This window comes from Temnothorax nylanderi, unplaced genomic scaffold (genome assembly GCF_030848795.1).
Source record: "Temnothorax nylanderi isolate EJ_2023f unplaced genomic scaffold, tnyl_v1.0 TNYL_tig0718_pilon, whole genome shotgun sequence".
Classification (NCBI taxonomy): domain Eukaryota; kingdom Metazoa; phylum Arthropoda; class Insecta; order Hymenoptera; family Formicidae; genus Temnothorax; species Temnothorax nylanderi.
The window spans coordinates 1-18,995 of NW_027249780.1; the positions used below are offsets into that span (position 1 = coordinate 1).

The following is an 18,995-nucleotide window of genomic DNA, read 5'->3' on the forward strand; positions in this document are numbered from 1 at the left end:
TATGGTCAGAGACGAGCTAGAAAGAGAGAAAATGAGAGCTAGAGCAGAGCCGGGATTTAGTTGCACATTTCGGGCCGATTCCCGAGGCGACGCCTCCTATACCCCCACTACCGCTCGAGGCTCAGCGGCCGAGCTGCCGATCGCTCACGTGACGCGTCATCTCAGGAGCGTCGCGCGTGCTATAAGCATGATGGAACTGTAATCTCCCCCGAATAATATTAAAAAGTTAGTTATATAGAATATATAATTATAATTAGGACAATAGTTTCCGCGCCACCCATAGGGTACTATTGCTGACGCCTTTTTTTTCAAGTGGTTTTCCCAGTAGGCCTATTCCACTAAAAAGAAAAATAATGTGAAATTTATTAATGAACGAAAGAGCTAGCTCGCATTAATAAAGTTAATGATTTATCGTTTAAGTTTAAGGAAGAACGTTTATCGGTTTTTATGATTTCCGCGCCACCCATGGGGTACTATTGCTGACGCGTTTTTTTTAAAGTGGTATCCCCAGTAGGCCTATTCCACTAAAAAGAAAAATAATGTGAAATTTATTAATGAACGAAAGAGCTAGCTCGCATTAATAAAGTTAATGATTTATCGTTTAAGTTTAAGGAAGAACGTTTATCGGTTTTTATGATTTCCATTTTCGAAAACGAGCATTCATATAAGAATGTGGATCCAAACATGGAAAAAAATTTGAAGACCAAAATTTTTAAGATTAGGGTAACTTGAATTATTTAAAATCTTAAAAAAGTCCGCCTCTTTTTCTGGACAAGTCTTGAGGGAAAGATCATTTTGCAAATCGCAAAGTTCCTCTTGAAAGTCTAAATTTTGTTCTTTGATTCCCGCATTGAGAGAATATTCGAACAGAATCAAGTCCCTTCTAAGACTTTCGAAGTCAGTAAAATGCGTGTCGAACTGACTTATCAATGAGTCAATTAAGTGAATGTTTTTTAAAATTACAGCTTGTGCCGTATTCTTCGAAGAGAATTTGGCAAGAGAGATAGAAATGGAGAATACCTTTTTCTAAATGATTTTTAAATAAAATTAATTTTCCACGAAATGAATCAATATGACTAATTAATTGACATATTGTTTGGTTGGGCTTTTGCAGCTTTAAAAATATTTAAATGATTGGTTACATCTGTGATAAGAGCGAGTTCACAAAGAAACCGTATTTACGAAGAGAGATTTAAATTTCCTACGTTAACTATACCGCGTATCTATGCCGCGCATTCGATATGCAATTGTTTTGATTCATTCTTGTTTTCCAACCGTTATTGTCGCTGGCGGATCACTTCGTGAAACGTGGATATAAAGTGCGTGGATATAAACTCTTATTATTCTTCGTTATTCTTATATTTCTTCGAAAAGTTATAAGGTTTGTTTTTTGTATAGTTTTTCCTGAAGTGTGCGTGCTAATGATTGTGTAATTTTTTTGTCAAACCAGTACGATGGCCAGTGAGCAAAGGTATGAACAACATTTTGATAAGAAATGGGAGGATAGTTTTTTTGCACTTATTGGCAATCACACGGTGTGTATTTTATGCAAATATAAACCTGCTGTTGTGAAAAAATTTGTCATTGAGAGACATTATGAAAAAAAACATGCAAGTGAATATTCAAAATATGAAGGTCAAGAAAAATGTAATTTAATAGAGGGTTTAAAATTGATTTATCAGGAAAGTTCCAGTTCTAATGATAATTCTAATAATGCTAATTCTTCGGTAAAAGCTGTTACTGCATCATATGCTATTTCGCTTCTTATTGCCCAACATTCTAAACCGTTTATGGAAGGTAATTTTATAAAGGAATGTCTCATCGAGGCAGTAAAATCATTCGGCAATTCATTGACGCTTGCTGAAGCTGCTAGCATTCCTTTAAGTAAAAAGACAGTGGCAGCAAGAATTACTGATATTGCTTGTTCGATAGAAGAAAAACTAAAATTTTTGTTAGCCAGTTGTGCTTATTTTTCATTATGTTTAGATGAAAGCACCGATATTGGACATGTGAGTCAATTGAGTATTTTTGCTCGAATTGTACAAAACGATTTTTCACATGTCGAGGAGCTCTTAGATTTTGTTCCATTACATGACACAACAACAGGTCTAGATATTTTTAAAGCCGTGGAAAAAACTCTTCAAAAATTGAATACCGATTTTTCGAAATGTTCAGCCATATGGCGCAAAAGCGATGGTAGGTCACAAAATTGGTTTCTTCGGTCAAATAAAGCAGCGCAATTTAAAATTCCCCCTTATTCACTGTATTATTCATCAAGAAGCATTATGTGGGAAAGCTATAAAATTGTCTGCAGCCATGAAAACTGTTACAAAAATCATCAATTCAATAAAAGGCGGCCACAAGTTTCTTTCTCATCGAAAATTTCAACACTTTCTCGAAGAACATAATGCACTTTATACAGATGTACCCCTACATTGTGAAGTCCGATGGCTCAGTGCTGCAAAATGTTTAGAAAAGTTTTTTGCGATAAGAAAAGAGATCTTCCTTTTCTTGCAAGAAATGTCTAGTGGCAAAGATAATGACATTAAATCTCTCTCCGAAGATACGGAGTTTCTTTGTGAACTCGCTCTTATCACCGATGTAACCAATCATTTAAATACTTTAAATTTAAAGCTGCAAAAGCCCGGCCAAACAATATGTCAATTAGTTAGTCATATTGACTCATTTCGTAGAAAATTAATTTTATTTAAAAATCATTTAGAAAAAGATGCTCTTCATTTCTATCCCTCTTGCCAGATTCTCTTCGAAGAATACGGCACAAGCTGTAATTTTAAAAAACATATTCAGTTAATTGACTCATTAATAACTCAGTTCGACAAGCGTTTTACTGACTTCGAAAGTCTTAGAAAGGACTTAGTTTTGTTCGAAAATCCTCTCACTGCGGAAATCGAAAAACAAAATGTAGAATTTCAAGAGGAACTTTGCGATTTGCAAAATGATCTTTCCCTTAAAACTCGTCCAGAAAAAGGAGCGGACTTTTTTAAGATTTTAAACAATTCAAATTACCCTAATCTTAAAAATTTTGGTCTTCGAATTTTTTCCATGTTCGAATCCACATACTTATGTGAATGCTCGTTTTCGAAAATGAAAATGATAAAAACCGATAAACGTTCTTCCTTAAGCGATAAATCATTAACTTCATTAATGCGAGCTAGTTCTTCTAACATTCCTATAGATATCCCATCTATTGTAAAATCATGTAAACGGCCTAGAAAATCGACCAATTAGTAAATGAGAGTAAAATAAAGAGGAACAGAAATGCATTCTGCGATTGGCGCAGTAATTGCAAATAAAATGCATTCTGCGCAGTGCGCAGTGATGAGAGTAAAATAAAGAGGAACAGAAATGCATTCTGCGATTGGCGCAGTAATTGCAAATAAAATGCATTCTGCGCAGTGCGCAGTGATGAAAGTAAAATAAAGAGGAACAGAAATGCATTCTGCGATTGGCGCAGTAATTGCAAATAAAATGCATTCTGCGCAGTGCGCAGTGATGAGAGTAAAATAAAGAGGAACAGAAATGCATTCTGCGATTGGCGCAGTAGTTGCAAATAAAATGCATTCTGCGCAGTGCGCAGTGATGAGAGTAAAATAAAGAGGAACAGAAATGCATTCTGCGATAGGTGCAGTAATTGCAAATCAAATGCATTCTGCGCAGTGCGTAGTGATTACTTTATCATTCAAAGGAAAAAAAGAAAAATACATATTATCTTTTCAGTGGAGTAGGCCTACTGGGGATACCACTTTAAAAAAAAACGCGTCAGCAATAGTACCCCATGGGTGGCGCGGAAATCATAAAAACCGATAAACGTTCTTCCTTAAACTTAAACGATAAATCATTAACTTTATTAATGCGAGCTAGCTCTTTCGTTCATTAATAAATTTCACATTATTTTTCTTTTTAGTGGAATAGGCCTACTGGGAAAACCACTTGAAAAAAAAGGCGTCAGCAATAGTACCCTATGGGTGGCGCGGAAACTATTGTCCTAATTATAATTATATATTCTATATAACTAACTTTTTAATATTATTCGGGGGAGATTACAGTTCCATCATGCTTATAGCACGCGCGACGCTCCTGAGATGACGCGTCACGTGAGCGATCGGCGGCTCGGCCGCTGAGCCTCGAGCGGTAGTGGGGGTATAGGAGGCGTCGCCTCGGGAATCGGCCCGAAATGTGCAACTAAATCCCGGCTCTGAGCTAGAGCAAGCAAAAGAGCATGGAGGTTTGAAAGAAAACTGGGAGAAGGTAGAGGAGGAGAAATAGCGAGAAAGTGTATGGAAGAAATGAAAGAGAGATGGAAGAGAGGAAGGATAATAGGAAAATGGGAGCATGAGAGAAAAGACTACTTGGAAGGGATCGGAGTAGAAACGGAAGAAGAAGAAGAGCTTGAGGAGGAGGAATTGGAAAAGAAGGAGAAAGAGAAGGATAGACAAGAAAGGATGGAAAAGATCACGAAATCGAAGTACAACAGGTGGTATAAGAATATAAGGAAGGAAGGGATCCCGGACTATTTAAAGAAAGGATGGGAGGAAGCGAGATGGAGCAGGGTGGCAAGATTCAGACTTGGTAATGAGGGACTATACTGGGGTGAAGAGGAGGATAGAAGGTGCAGGATGTGTGGGAGGGAGGAGGAAACATGGGAACACATATGGGAGGAGTGTGCCAGATGGGAGGAGTGGGACGGAGAGGGATGGCAAGACGTGGTGGGTAGACTGCTGGGAGAGAAGGGGGAGGGAGAGAAATGGATGAAAGCAGTAGAGGAAATGAGACAAGAGGAGAGAGGGAGAAGAACGGAAAGTGCAGGGGGAAGAGCCAATAACCTCCCGAAAGAGGACTAAGCAGGACGAGACATCGAAAAGGAATGAAGGGAACCTACGTCGAGGTAGATAAGCAGGGGAACATAAAGGGTAGATAAGCAGGTAGGGGAACAACAAGAGAGGAGGAAGTGAAAAGGAAGATGAGGGAGGTATAAAAGAATGTATTCTATTAGATTGAATGAACGGAGCAGAATGAGCCGATACAATACTCCTTTAACCCGGGAGAAAGAGAAAGTGGTACTAGAGGTGAGAATAGCGGAAATGGCAAGGCGGGTACACAATGCACGCCGCCACAACGGGTAAAATGGATCGGCGGCAAGGTCGAGAGTGCGATGGAAGAGAGTAACAGATCGAGGAAAACAGGCGAGAAGTGCACGTGGCGAGAATAAAGGTGATAAGAAAGCGACAGTAAAAGAAGCAAGGCAGGAACAGCAGAAAGAGTTGACGACGGAGGAGTAAAGGTAAAGAGCGGCAGAAAGAGTTATCTAAGGAATTGAATGAGAGAGACGGGCAGAGGACAGGAGGAGGAGAAAGGTACATATAAGCAGAGGTATTAATCAGACATTTTCTACTATCCACAGATACCGCAGGAAGGAAGTAGAGGAATGATGAGCAGAAAAGTGGCGTTAACAGTCGACAGGGAGGTGATAGAGGCGATAATAGACGAACGACTGAAAGATCTCAAGAGAGAAATAAAGGAGCTGAAGAAGGAGAGGGACGCGATGGATAGAAGGATGAACAGAATGGAACAAGACCAAGGCAAAAGGAAGAGGGACGAGAGCGAAGAGAGAGGGGATAACACATACAAGAGAAAATGGTGTTTCAAAGACAATGAGGAGAGCGAGGAAGAAAAAAGAAAGAAAAACATTATAATTAGAGTCGAGAAAGTGATATGGGGGGAAGGCGGCACAAACCTGAGCAAAGTGCAGAAGCTGATATCGAAAAGATTGAAGGTGGAGGTGGAATTGAAGGAGGTGAGCGTGCTAGGGCAGAGAGGGGAATGGCTCACGATGCTGCTAAAGTTGGGAAACGAGGATGACAAATGGAAAGTGTTAGATGCAAGAAGAAGAGAAGGAAGCAGAATGAGAGTAAAAATGGACGAAGACAAGTCACTGGAGGATAGGATCAAAGAAAGAAAAGAGAGAGAAAAGAGAAAGGAATGGAAGGAGAAGCAAAACAGAAAGTCAAGCAGGTCAGCAGAGGATGAAATTTCAAAAAAGATGGAAGAAAATCTTTTAATGATTTCCGACGAGGAAGAGGAGGGATCGGAGGGAAGGAGCTGGAAGTGGTAGGGAGGGGGATAACAAAATGCAAAAATTGTAAAGGGTTGGGTACGTCCCTATAAAACGCCAAACTAATGTATTGTATGTATTATATGTAATGGGTGACGGGAATTATTGTAAAGGGTTGGGTACGTCCCTACAAAACGCCCTTTTGGACCCCATGTGGGTAATAAAGTACACGTTATCAATCAATAATACTATATCTAATTATATGTAGAGTGCACTACTCACATATCATTATATCTGGCTTCACATAAAATTATATACAAGTAGATATGGTGCTATATCTGGTTGTATATGGGACCACTGATTGCACATGTGGCCATGTATAATTAGATATGACCCCATATAAAAACATATATAATTATATATAATTATATATATACCAGATATAATTATATATGATTATATCTAATCATTTTTTCCCGGGCTTGCATTAAAATATGAGAATATTTTAATGCAAAGTGGATTAGACCTACTGGGGGTACCATTGCACTTAAAAAAATGCGCCATGCTATCTGCCGCAAGGTGGTGTGTGGAAATGATAGCGCTCTATCATTTTCTTGCCACAGAAAGAAAAAATAATTATTTTTTTTCTCTTCCTTTTTTTAAGCATAACATAAAATAAATTCGGAATTAATATTTTGTCTAGACATAATTTTAATTCTGCATTTTCAATTATAGCTTATTAATAATTCGATGAATTATAAGTATGTCTAGACATAATAATAATTTTTTTTCTTTGAGTATCAATTTAATTTGGTAGAATTTTTATGATGGTATTAAATAGCAAAACGGCGTGCCGTATACGCACACGCAAAAAATTATCATTCTAGTGCTAAGAAAACCAATTACTCAGTTTTCTCTTCTTTTAAGTAACGATGATCTTTACAAAGAATGTTTTCTTGATAATATTACTTAAACTAAATAATATTCTAAATTCTAATTATTCAGTTCTTCAGTTAAGCATATAAAATTAAAACAAAAATTTGATTTGCTAATTATTTTGATAGGAGAAGTCAAGGCTATGAGGGTCAGACGCAGATCACAGTGCGTAATATCAGAAATAACTGATTTATTCGTCGTTTTGATACATTACATCGATCCGTACGTTTTGGCTCAGCTTTGAGCCATCTTCAGCGGTAGTTACAGAAGTTAAGTTACACGTTCTCCGTACCGTATGGTGAGTAGTTTACTGATTCAAAGTATCAGAAACATTGACCAATTGATCCATATCTTTAAATTTATTCAATTAATATTGAGATATTAAAAAGATCCCTTAGAAAACTCACCATTCGGTCTGAAAAACGTGGAATACAGAGCCATTTACATAATGAATACTCTCTGCGAGAAGACTTGACGATCTTGTCGACACGACACACAATGATATGAAAGGTCTTGCAAGAAGAGACATGTCGTAGGTCAACACACCGGCGAGGATTATAACAAAGCACGATTTGACACCGTCACAATATTACATGTACCAATAGTAAAACCCCGATTTGCCAACGACCAAAGTTCATGAGCATGGATTACAATTTGCTCAAAACCGTGACATATGCATGATGCAAAAAATCCGTGTCATTTTGAGACGGTGTCAAATCGTGCTTTGTTATAATCCTCGCCGGTGTGTTGACCTACGACATGCCTCTTCTTGCAAGACCTTTCATATCATTGCTGTGCATGTGTCGTGTCGATAAGATCGTCAAGTCTTCTCGCAGAGAGTATTTATTATGTACATGGCTCTGTATTCCACGTTTTTCAGACCGAATGGTGAGTTTCCTAAGGGATCTTTTTAATATCTCAACATTAATTGAACAAATTTACAGATATGGATCAATTGGTCTATTTTTCTGATACTTTGAATCAGTATACTCACCATACGGTACGGAGTGTGTAACTTAATTTCTGTAACTACCGCTGAAGATGGCTCAAAACTGAGCCGAAACGTACGGAATCGATGTAATGTATCAAAACGACGAATAAATCAGTTATTTCTGATATTACGCACTGTGATCTGCGTCTGACCCTCATAGCCTTGACTTCTCCTATTTTAATCTCGAGGGTCCTCATATTACTTTATTTATTATTTTGACTTTTCTTTGATAAAATTTTATTATGTTCTTTGAAGGAGTATAAATTCTTCTTTCGAGTACATGATAAAGACTCTTTCTAAAATTTGTACATTTTAAGACTATCATCAAGAAAATATTCTTTCTTAAAGACAACCGTTACTTAATAAAAGAAAAAAAGTAAATTGAGTAATCGCTTTTTTAAGCAGTACAATTGATATGTTCCTGTGTGTATGCATGTACACACGTATGTACATACGTACGCACAAAAAATTTTTCTATGTTGTTAGAAAATTTTATTTCTATTTAAAAAAGCGAGAAACTATCATCGCTCAGGACGGGGGCCCGGCGTTACGCGCCGCTCGTGCGTAATCATCGCCGCTTGTAGAAAACAACTGCCCGCGCGCCGACCGCGGGGCGGCCGCATCTCGCCGCGCGCTTGGATTTGGCGGTGGGCCGGGCTAATACGGCGATTTTTAATCATTAATAACTCATCAACTATTGCGAAAATTGCAAAATGGTACATGACTTTTCGACTCAGTTTGGCTCGCTCTATCTAAATATGAGAAAAGTACCAAATATTCAGTGACACCCTGTATATGACTTCATATATAGTTGTATATAATGCTATATCTAGTTATATGTAGGGTGCACTACTCATATATCATTATATATCATTATATCTGGCTTCACATACATTTATATACGATTAGATATGGTGCTATATCTGGTTGTATATAGCGCCAAATTAGTCACATTAATATATCTGGCTATATATGACTGCATATATAGTTGTATATAATGCTATATCTAGTTATATGTAGGGTGCACTACTCATATATCATTTTATCTGGCTTCACATACATTTATATACGATTAGATATGGTGCTATATCTGGTTGTACATAGGACAAGATTAGTCATATTAATATATCCGGCTATATATGACTGCATATATAGTTGTATATAATACTATATCTAGTTATATGTCGGGTGCAGTACTCACATATCAACATATCTGGCTTCACATACATTTATATACGATTAGATATGGTGCTATATCTGGTTGTATATAGCGCCAGATTAGTCATATTAATATATCTGGCAATATATGACTGCATATATAGTTGTATATAATACTATATCTAATTATATGTAGAGTGCACTACTCACATATCATTATATCTGGCTTCACATAAAATTATATACATTTATATACAAGTAGATATGGTGCTATATCTGGTTGTATATGGGACCACTGATTGCACATGTGGCCATGTATAATTAGATATGACCCCATATAAAAACATATATAATTATATATATACCAGATATAATTATATATGATTATATCTAATCATTTTTTCCCGGGTTGCCAGATCGGATCGTTGTCCATTTCCGCGTGGACCTTCCCTAGAAAATTATCCACGAGATCCTGTTTCTCGTCAGCTAGCGTAAGCTTTTTAAACTCTTCGCAGAAACGCAGGAGGAAAGCCTCCTTTTTTTCCAAAAATACCCTCACACAAACGGATACAAGATGATTATTGATAGCATCCCGATCGCACTTAACTCGCACGCATAATCTGGAAAATATTATTATTAAACGGTTAACATCTTACATTTAAACATCTTACATTTACTTATACATTACATACAAAGATATTTATATATAAACGGCATCATGTGAGCTATCACCTTGAATTCAGCATCTTTTGCTGGTTGAAAGATCTCACATACGGCACGTACTGTATGCCCTCTATTAGTATCATGCATTACATCTTCATATATTGATTGTACACCGATTTCTAAACGTGTGCATCTATGGAATTTAAATTTCACCGATGGACTCCTTCACGTTGGGGTCCAACGAGCTCAAGTTGAGATTGTTGGTCTGGTGCGAACTGGCAGAGTGTGCGAGATTACCGAAGTTCGCCAATGGCGAGGGAAAGTGCGGTTTTGACGGTGGGCCCAGCAATTGGCCGTACTCCAGTACCTATCAGCTGCGCCAATTCTAACTGGGAGATGCATTTGATGACATCAAGCCATGAGCTGCCTAAATAGTTGCCATCGGTGTGAGCTACTGTGATGAGAGTCTTGATGGTATCGATGTTCTTCGCCTTCATTTCGGTAATTGGTGAATTAGCCGTCAACAAGGTGTATCTTGCCAAAGCTTGTACATAGGCATCGCGCTCGAGGCTCATATGAAAGATGCAGGCGATACGAATGGCACATCTAAAATATATAGCATATAAATAATATAAAGCACGAAAGGCACAGCCGTATAAATCTATTTTCCTTCGTTTCTCAGATTTCTTCTCACCTGATACCGTCCAAGTAGAGCGACGCGATCTCTGGATCGTCACAGTCTTGAAGTCCGACGCTGAACGCCGCGAGGAATGGCGTCCAGGCCATTTTGAACATCGGCCGCACGTGTTCCAGATGCTTCGTCGTAATGAATGGTGCCTGAACATGACTGACAGATTCCATCAAATTCTTCGCCGCCGTAGAAATTACTTCCATTTCCATGTTCGATAACAATCGTCGTTTCTTTTCACTAGATATCAGCTGTTTGCCGGCGAACCGGCTATTATTAGGGTTCGACTTCATCTTAATCTCGTTGTCAGCGATTTCATCGTAGATCCTAGATAGGTATTTCTCAGGGAGATCCTCATTGTCCCTGATGCGCCGATTAAGCCTGATGAATAAAAGAAAATAAAAATAAGAAAAGACTCTTCAAGTCTATAATTAAAAAGATTATACCATTTGATTTGATATAAAGAGCGATTCCTATGCATTTTTATATTACTAATTATTACATAATATTAATAATAATAAAATGTAATAAGAAAAAATTAATAAAAATATACTAACAAAGATAAACTTAAATACAATAAAATTTTCTCAATATTAATAATTATATGTATGTAAAACATAATTTTTTAATTATAATTAACTTTAAAAATTGCTATACGTACTTGATGTATTATTCTTTGGTCATTTTATTCTTAACCTGAGTGCAAATCGGTGGTCAGCATTATGATTGAGAAGCCGAGAACGTAGGCTGTATCCGCGCTCGTGAAGAGGCCGTTGTTAAAGTTACAGTCGCAATAGCGACTGGCAAACTTTTCTATTAGTCGGTCGATCTTCTGTGCCTCGCCGGGCAGCCGAAAGCCCTCCAGGAAATACCTGAGTGCGGTTACTAGATCGCGTTCGGCAAAGTTCATCTGATCGATGTAATGGTACATTACCTGTGCAAACGGTAGAACAAAATTAGTCATTATCTTAATTAATTAACAATAATTATCGCGCAATAATCAACCATGGTCGCTATTTATGTCTATAATTAGTATAGTCTATTAATTTCAATTGTTCTCTCCTCGTCACCTGGTTATGATTATGGTCGCCCAGAAAGTCTCCAATGGCGGTCTTGTCGAGGTGCAGCCACCTGGCCACGTCCTCCGGCGAAGTACCGAGCAGTCCTTGCTCCTGCAAGTACTGCACACCCTTGCCGGGCTTCCGGCTAAAGATCTCGATACCGGCCTCCCATACCTCTTTTTGTTGTTTCTGTACTTCATACTGCTCCGGCGAGTCCGGCACCTCCTTGTTGCCAGTCAGACTGGAGTTGGCCGACGAGAGGCTACCAGCGCTGCCGTAACACGGTAGCGGGGTCTCTGGCGTCGTATCCGGTGGATCTGACAATGGTTGCTGATCCGCTGGCACGCTGTGATTCACGTTAAGATCCCGACTCCACTCCACCATGCACTTCAGAATAGACACGAGGCACTTGAGACCACGGATGCGCATGGATTTCTCCTGAAAGAGCAAGACACTAATATTACAAACAAAACTTTATATTGCTTGTCTCGAAAAAAGAACATTCTCTGTTCCAAATAATACATCTATCCTGTCATCCTCTTACTTATAACGCACCTGATTTGGCGTTGCACCTAGCTCCAGAGCTTGACGACCTTGAGCAATCTTAGAGAGATCATTGACGAGCCTCTCGAAGAGATTCGCTGCTGAGAGATCGCAATCATAGTTAACGTAGATGTCGACGACGCTCTCGGCATCCGCACAGATCCTCGTAAGCGCATGTATGACCATCCACTTGTGCTCGAAAGAGCTGCTAGAGGTCTCGAAGATGTTCATAAAGATCTCCTTGAAGAACACCTCAATCTGCATCTTGAGGTGCATCTTGAAACGTGCGAGCAGCGCCAGGAACAGTGCTAACGACAGCTCGAACACTTCCGGCACCGAAGACACGCCATTCTTCGACAGCGCAACACACAAGTATACTGTTTAATGGCGATAACAAACATCTCGTTAGAGCGCAATATTGGACCGGCATTCTGCAAGATTCCCAGAAGTAACTGAAGCGACAAGAACGGAGCTCGTGCGATCTTGGATCGGGAGTGCCGTCCGGCAGCGGTTTCATAGAGAGCTTGCAGAGAGCGTGAAACACCAGGACTGCATCCTTTTGCAGCACATGGGTGAATTTCGCAGTTACCATGTTGTCATTCTCAGCGGCCGCCTCGTCACCGTTGTCCTCCGGACTGCCGTTCTCCAAACTGACTTCCTCTTCCAATGGCACCACGGATTTTACTACATCATCAAGAATACTCTTGACAATTGTTTGAGAATCAATGTTATCATTACTAGGAGCATTCTCTGGACTTAGCTCGGCTTCAGTTTCGCCGTTTGCTATGACAGAACCCTCCTGCTGATGTTCCCCATCAAGCCTCACGTTCTCTTCCTCCGCCTGAGTCTCCATTCGCGCGAAGATCACGTTGATCATCTGCGTGAGAGTCGCATGGGCTGTTGTTTGATTCACCAGGTTGCGCGACGCCAAGTAAACGTTGTAAACAGTACGAATTGTTAACAGTACCGTACCCTCGTGTACCTTCACATGCTGGCTTGTCATTACAGTCAACAAAGCTTTAATAATCTGCAGCTGCACACCCTCATCGGTCTGTGGACCGGTGAAGCAACCGCAAATTGTCTCGACAATGCGCACAATCAGCAGCTTGTTAGGCACCGTTGAATCAGGCACATTGCCAGTGAGATGGCCATATGCGATTAACTTCTGCAGGCAGTCCAGTGCTGTGTCACCACAATCCGCGGTGACTTGCTCTCGACATGCTAACTCAAATGGCAAGAAGTACTTCTCAGTGGTAATGACATTTGAGTCGCTCTTGGGCTATGGCAGGGCGTTTGAGATAATCTCTTCACCCTGCACAGCTGGTATATCTTTGATCTCGTTACGGAGGTCCTCTGCAAGATGGAAATATATGAGTGACAAACTTAATTAGCAACTATTGCTTATAGCTACAGGCTTATAGCTACAGGCTTATAGCCTGTATATTTATTTATTTCAGTATAAAATAATTTTTAAAACGTTTATATTAATTCTGACTGCAGACGGACCTTCGGGAACACTAGCGCCTTCTTCTTTTAACATGAATAACTAAAAATCTATATTTCGGCAAATTACCGAGTTTATAAATATTTAATTAAAATTATCTGGGTGACTCACAAACCTTTTTAATCACACTTCATAACTCTTCATACAAAATACAAACAATTCCATATAAAAACTTTTATTAATTTATCTATTTCGGCTAAATGCATGGTGTAAAAATAAATAATATAATTAATTACAATTACTATACTTTAATATGGCCTTTACTATACGTTAATATGGCACGGAACTCACGTTCGCATATATAACTTACGCAATTCTATACACACCCACACCCACACCCACACCCACACCCACACCCACACCCACACCCACGCCCACGCCCACGCCCACGCCCACGCCCACGCTCACGCCCGCGCCCGCGCCCGCGCCCGCGCCCGCGCACACGCACACGCACACGCACACGCACACGCGCACACACACACACACACACTAGACCGAGGGTCACATATTGAGTCGAAAAGCTTATACCTTTACATGTCGAATCTGGACCTTCCAGGGCTTATAGCGCAGAAACGTCTCATAGGATCAAGTTGTGCCCATTGAGACATTTGTTCAGAATGACGAGAACTACAACACTGAGAAAAAAAATCGTTGATTCAAAGAAATATTATTTGATTCAACTGAATGCAGCAGTCATGGGCTGTCAAGCTAACATTTGTTAATTCAAAAAATATTATATTTAAATAGATTCAATAGTATTATTTGTATGAAAAGAAATATTTAGTTTCCTTAATGGTAATTTATTATGTTGAAATATAAATATTGTCAAGTATACAAATTTATCAATTTCATTCAATAGTAACGTGTTTGATTCAATGGTAAATTTAGTTTGTCTAACAAGATAATTTTGTACAAATACAGATACATTTCAGTGAATTGTATATAACGTTATATGAAGTTTTTATTTCGTTAACTGTCACGAATAATTATTTAAAGGGAAGAAATATTTGTTTCACCTGAACATATGACATTTTAATCAGATTATTTTTAATATTGAAGAAGCAGTATATTTTGTTCATTGCCACAAATATTAATTTCAATGAAAAAAGCATTTATTCTTTTCAATGTGACATTTGATACATACAATCAAATATATTGTTCTTTAAATCAGGAATATAGTCCAAATAAAACTGCATATATTCGCGTTGTACACAGAGAAAAAGGATTCTTTGGATTTAATAAATTTTATTGCACCCAAACAAATTTGATGATTGGAATAGTCCAAACAAACTAATGTTTCGATCAATGATTACAATTGTTTGATTTTTCAAACAATATACAGGGTGATCCGAAACTATCGTTTGTCCTTAAAATGTCGTATTCCTGACTTAATTTTGAGACGATTTTTCCTTTACCAAAACTTTATCCGAAGCTTAGTTTTTGAGTTATTACGAGAAATATTCAGCGAATTACGGAACGAGTACGGAAGGTAGGCAGGGGCGGCGCGACTCACCGTCCGACGCGGGTGATTATGTGGGGTGCTCGCTGCGATCAGTGATCGGTGCTTGCTACACGCGATGGATGTACACACGATACGCGTACACACACACACACACACACACACACACACACACACACTCACACACACACAATTACTCACTCATTCATTCTTACCTTGCAGAGATTCGATGTCTTCATACTGCTGATGAATATTTGCTTCATGACCGTTGATGTCAATGAGACGTTCCCATGACACGCCGAGTAATTCTCAGTCATCGAACGATTAATCGGTAATAATTAACAGCGATAAACCGGTAGATTTGCTTATTAATCTTATCGGTCAAGTGCGTGAGTAAATCCGTGAACGTGTCGATACGTGATACAATTTGTCAAAGAAAAAACTTCTCGCGTATTAGAAGTTTATTCTTTGACAAATTGTATCACGTATCGACACGTTCACGGATTGACTCACGCACTTGACCGATAAGATTAATAAACAAATCTACCGGTTTATCACTGTTAATTACTACCAAATAATCGTTCGATGACTGAGAATTACTCGAAGAAAGAAACACATTACGCACACTCACATCACAGTAAAAGGAAAACTTCTACTTGATTACATCACAGTAATTAAGTAGAAGTTATCCTTTTTTTATTAATTGTCACGTAATCAACACTTTACGAATTTACTCGCGCACTCGATCATAAACAATTTACGGTTAATGCAATTAATTACTACCGATTAATTAATTATTACTTTAAGAAAGATCACTTTAAGAAAATCACTTAAGAAAGAAACGCGTTAATACTTGACTGCACAGCGCACGTTAACACGATGCTCGATGCGGAGCACTTCTCGACGACGACAACAAACAGTCAACAGGTTATGTTGGTACTAGCGCTGCCGAACGTAAACATGTGACATTATGGAGGATCACACTGCGTTCGATTGCGTCTCCATCACGCGTGATTGGCACGAGGACACATGTCTTGTGATTAGCTGAAACCTCCGCGGTACTTACGAAAACGTGTAGTATTACTGCGAACACAAGATGTTCCACGTAGAAATGTGTTGGTCGCTCTGAAAAGAGCGAATTTATCTTTGGTCGCTCTGAGAAGAGCGGATTGGTTTGAAATTGAAAAATTTTATAACAGGTGCTCAAAATGACCACCATCCATTCTAACGCAAGCTCTCATGCGTTTTAATAAATTTCTTTCGACGTTCTCCATCATTTCTTCGTCGATGGCCCAAATAGCATGTCGCAATCTTGTATCTAAATCATCGACATCCCTGGGGAAGCGTTTTATAAACTTTTTCCTTACAATATCCCCATAAAAAGAAATCTAAAGGATTGAGATCCGGAGATCTTGCGGGCAACGTATCGGACCGTACCGACCCATCCAGCGTCCAGGAAAGTGCTCGTTCAAGTAATTGGTAACAATTCTGGCGTTGTGTGGCCCAGCACCGTCTTGTTGAAACACAATCTTGTTTCTCTCCAATAATGGAACTTCTTCTAAGAAATCTGGTAGATTATCTCTTAAAGTTCCACGTATGTTTGGCCAGTTAAAATATCCGGAAGAACAATCGACCAAGTATTTGAGTTCCCATTATTCCAGCCCACAGATTTATCTTCCAGCGAGTTTGGAAGCTTCTGGGTCGCGTAACTGCGGGATTTTCATCGCTCCAAAAATGCATATTATGCGAATTAAAATGTCCTTCTCGTGTGAATAATGATTCATCGTCTGAATATCACACGAGAAGAGAATCTGGATCTCGATCTACTTTTCTCAGAAAGTCTTCGCAGAACGTTCTTCTTGCACGATGATCTCCTGCTTCCAAATGTTGCACGCGTGTGTAGTGAAATGCGTGCAACTTTTCTTCTTGAGTACTCTTTGCACGGTTCCATAGGATAAATTTGAGTTCTCGAGCAACCACCCGAATACTCGTTTCAGGATTATGCTCGAAAGCACGTACAACTTGTACCATGTGCCGCAAATTTCTCGCCTCGCGATCTCTCCCAGTTTCGTGCATGTTTGGAAGGACATTGCCAGTCGCGTATAATCTTTGAGCTGCTCGAAGTATGACGGGAGCCGACGGATGTCTTTCCGATTTGGATACAATTCGGCGTAACCGTCTTGCAGCTACGTAATACTGTCCGTGACACTCGCCAAGTGCCATCAGCATGTCGTAATATTCTTCGTTTGTGTATCGTACTGCCATATCGTCCTCTTAACGCTTCAATAATCGAGGATTATTGCTTCCAGTGTCGATCGCTCTATCCTATTTATACGATCTTCGGGGGGTCGATATCCCTCCCCGCGACCCGCGACGAATAGCGAGTTTCGCGGGTCGCGCGATGGCGTCGCGTGGGCGTCGCGTGGGACCCACGCGACTCGCGAAACTCGCTATTCGTCGCGGGTCGCGGGGAGGGGATATCGACCCCCGCGAAGATCGTATAAATAGGATAGAGCGATCGACACTGGAATCAATAATCCCTCGATTATTAGAAGCGTTAAGAGGACGATATGGCAGTACGATACACAAACGAAGAATATTACGAACATGCTGATGGCACTTGGCGAGTGTCACGGACAGTATTACGTAGCTGCAAGGACGGTACGCCGAATTGTATCCAAATCGAGAAAGACATCCGTCGGCTCCCGTCATACTTCGAGCAGCTCAAAGATTATACGAGACTGGCAATGTCCTTCCAAACATGCACGAAACTGGGAGAGATCGCGAGGCGAGAAATTTGCGGCACATGGTACAAGTTGTACGTGCTTTTCGAGCATAATCCTGAAACGAGTATTCGGGTGGTTGCTCGAGAACTCAATTTATCCTATGGAACCGTGCAAAGAGTACTCAAAGAAGAAAAGTTGCACGCATTTCACTACACCACGCGTGCAACATTTGGAAGCAGGAGATCATCGTGCAAGAAGACGTTCTGCGAAGACTTTCTGAGAAAAGTAGATCGAGATCCAGATTCTCTTCTCGTGTGATATTCAGCGATGAATCATATTCACACGCGAAGGACATTTTAATTCGCATAATATGCATTTTTGGAGCGATGAAAATCCCGCAGTTACGCGACCCAGAAGCTTCCAAACTCGCTGGAAGATAAATCTGTGGGCTGGAATAATGGGAACTCAAATACTTGGTCCGATTGTTCTTCCGGATATTTTAACTGGCCAAACATACGTGGAACTTTTAAGAGATAATCTACCAGATTTCTTAGAAGAAGTTCCATTATTGGGAGAGAACAAGATTGTGTTCAACAAGACGTTGCTGGGCCACACAACGCCCAGAATTGTTACCAATTACTTGAACGAGCACTTTCCTGGACGCTGGATGGGTCGGTACGGTCCGATACGTTGGCCCGCAAGATCTCCGGATCTCAATCCTTTAGATTTCTTTTTATGGGATATTGTAAGGAAAAAGTTTATAAAACGCTTCCCCAGGATGTCGATGATTTAGATACAAGATGGCGACATGCTATTTGGCCATCGACGAAGAAATGATGGAGAACGTCGAAAGAAATTTATTTAAAACGCATGAGAGCTTGCGTTAGAATGGATGGTGGTCATTTTGAGCACCTGTTATAAAATTTTTTCAATTTCAAACCAATCCGCTCTTCTCAGAGCGACCAAAGATAAATTCGCTCTTTTCAGAGCGACCAACACATTTCTAAGTGGAACATCTTGTGTTCGCAGTAATACTACACGTTTTCGTAAGTACCGCGGAGGTTTCAGCTAATCACAAGACATGTGTCTCGTGCCCCAATCACGCGTGATTGGAGACGCAATCGAACGCAGTGTGAATCCTCCATAATGTCACATGTTTACGTTCGGCAGCGCTAGTACAACATAACCTGTGA

General features: G+C 39.8%; 1 pseudogene; it reads right to left on the bottom strand.

Moving 5' to 3' along the window:
- Positions 1 to 8,849: 8,849 nt before the first annotated feature.
- On the bottom strand, positions 8,850 to 17,341 carry LOC139784979 (brefeldin A-inhibited guanine nucleotide-exchange protein 1-like; annotated as a pseudogene).
- Between the last annotated feature and the right edge of the window lie 1,654 nt (positions 17,342 to 18,995).